The sequence below is a fragment of the Penaeus vannamei genome, chromosome 30 (assembly GCF_042767895.1).
Source record: "Penaeus vannamei isolate JL-2024 chromosome 30, ASM4276789v1, whole genome shotgun sequence".
Lineage (NCBI taxonomy): Eukaryota > Metazoa > Arthropoda > Malacostraca > Decapoda > Penaeidae > Penaeus > Penaeus vannamei.
Window position 1 is genome coordinate 1467860 of NC_091578.1, and position 2867 is coordinate 1470726.

General features: G+C 42.3%; 1 protein-coding gene across 1 annotated transcript in view; it reads right to left on the reverse strand.

Annotated features, from left to right (window-relative positions):
• Positions 1 to 2867, reverse strand: part of LOC113825485 (glutamate receptor ionotropic, NMDA 2B) — a 223971-nt gene that overhangs the window by 154146 nt on the left and 66958 nt on the right. The window lies entirely within an intron of this gene.

Here is a 2867-nt window from a genome sequence, read left to right on the forward strand (position 1 = left end):
GGGTCACGCTGAGCCTCTGAAAAGCTGACCTCGAAGGAGAATCTCTCTTTCTCTCTCTCTCTCTAACTTTCTCGCTCTCTCTCTCTCTCTCTCTCTCTCCCTCTCCCCCCCCGCTGTCTCTCTCTCTCTCTTGTTCTCTGTCTGTCTGTCTGTCTCTCTCTTTCTCTCTCTCTCTCTCTCTCTCCCTCCCTCCCTCCACCCCTCCCCATCTCTCTCTCCCTCCCTCCCTCCCTCCCCCCTCCCCATCTCCCTCCCTCCCCCCCCCTCTCTCTCTTTGTCTACCCTGAGTATAGGCACTGATGCCATTTTAGTCATGCTGCCAGATTTGTAGTAGCCTCATTAGCACTGCTTACCTCCCTTAATTATTGGCAAAAAGGTTTTATCCTCGTTATACCTTATCATGTTTATGTTATTATCATTATTATCACTACTACTTCTGATTATTTTTTATATTTTTATCAATCTCATTACCATCTTTGATATCATTATCATTATTATGACATGATAATAATAAGTATAATTGTAATTATTTTCATTTAGATTCCTGTTGTTGCTTTTATTATCATTATTACCTTCAATGTTGTAACCTTAGCAGAATCTCTATTTCTCTCTATTCTCTCATTTTCTCTCTCTCTCCCTCTCCCCCCCTCTCTTTCTCTTCTTCTCCCCCTCTCTTTCTCGCTGTCTGTCACTCTCTCTGTCTCCCTTTATCTCTACCTCCCACCCTCTCTCTCCCTCCCTCCCTCTCTCTCCCTCTCACTCTCTCTCTCTCCCTCCCTCTCCCTCTCTCTCCCTCTCTCCTTCGGTTGATCAGAACTTTGGGAATTGTGGCAGTTCTTACGCCGAACTTTTCTCCGCGTCCAAACTTTGTCCTGATTGACCGCTGGACCCTCCTTATAAGGCGACAGCTTGCAAGATGCCCGTTGACCGAGGAAGAAATTGAAAATGTCTTTATTTACAAGAATATCTAGAATCTGTATGAATGGAGGGTACAGAAATTGAGATTGTCTTTACTTACAATGGAGGGTAAAGAAATTGAGATTTATTTACAAGAATATCTAGAATATGTATGAATGGAGGGTAAAGAACTTGAGATATTCTCTTTTTACAAGAATATCTAGAATATTTATCAATGGAGGATAATCAGATCAGGTAAATAGTAGATAATAGAGAATGTTCGTTAGGTTTCGGTCGGAAAAGGAAAGGAATTTGGATAAAGTTTTCCTTCCCTCCTGCCCCCTCTACCCCCCCCACCCCCCCACCCCTTTGCAAGCGATATGGCCACCGGTGCAGCAGTATTTCCCGTAAATCTTGCAACGACAGATCTATGCCCTCGGATTCTGCAACATGTGCCGATGTGCAAACGAGGTGCAGTTGCGTCATTTGCGTGGAGGAATGCGGGCTGAATTGTGTGCATCGTTTTAGTTGATATCCTCTCTGTTTGCTTGTTTGGTTGTTTGGTTGTTAGGTTGTTAGGTTGTCTGTCTGTCTCTCTCTCCCTCCCTCTCTCTCTCTTTCTCTCGCCTTCCCTCCCTCTCTCTATCTCTCATTCCCTCCCTCCCTCCCTCTCTCTATCTATCTCTTTCTCTCTCCTTCCTTCCCCTTCCCTCTCTCTCTCTCTATCTATCTATCTCTATCTATCAATCTATCTCCTTAACCCCCTTATTCTCTCCCTCTTTCCTTCTCTATCACCTCCCCCCTTATTCTCTCCCTCACCCTCCCTCCTTTTCCTTCCCCCTTCCCTCCCTCCCCCTCCTTCCTTCTCTATCTATCTATTAATCTATCTCCTCCCCCCCCTTTTCTCTCCCTCCTTCCCCCTTCCCTCCCTCCTCCCCCTCCCCCTCTTTCCCATAAAAGGACCCCAAGGAGGCGGGGCCGAGTGGGAGGGAAGGAAACCACGCCAGGATGCGGCCATTAGGAAATTACGTATTAAAGAGCCTGGCAAAGCATGCTGTCAGATGGTGAGGCTTCGTATACATTGTCGTATTTTTTCTTGTATTCTCTTCTTTATCATGTTCCCTATAGCGAGGTCCCGTATACATTGTCGTTTTTCTCTTGTATTCTCATCTTTATCATCTTCCCCATAGCGAAGCCCCGTATATAGTGTTATTTTTCTTGTATTCTCATCTTTATCATCATTTTCCCCATAGCGAAGCCCCGTATACATTGTTATTTTTCTTGTATTCTCATCTTTATCATTTTCCTCATAGCGAAGCCCCGTATTTATTGTCATTTTTTCTTGTATTCTCATCTTTATCATTTTCCTCATAGCGAAGCCCCGTATATATTGTCATTTTTCTTGTATTCTCATCTTTATCATTTTCCTCATAGCGAGGCTTCGTATACATTGTCGTTTTTCTCTTGTATTCTCATCTTTATAATTTTCCATATAGCGAGGTCCCGTATACATTGTTTTTTTTCTTCTTGTATTCTTATTTTCATTATTTTTTCCATAGAAAGGCTCCGTATATATTGTCATTTTTCTTTAATTCTCATCTTTATCATTTTCCCTATAGCGAAGCCCCATATATATTGTTATTTTTCTTGTATTCTCATCTTCATCATTTTCCATATAGCGAAGCCCCATATACATTGTCGTTTTTTTCTGTATTCTCATCTTTATCCTTTTTTCTATCTCTATTTAAACTATAGAGGAGGAAGGGGTGAGTTGTTAAAAATAAAGGGAGGTTTTTTTTCAGATTTAGCCGTGCCTAACGAGGGTCCGATGCAAAAGCTTCCGAGATTCCTTTGACGGAACAGAAGTGGTGGTGAAGAGTAATTGTTCATATATATATATATATTTTATATAATACTTTATCTACACAGACACACACACACACAAACTCAGACAAACACACGGGGAAAAC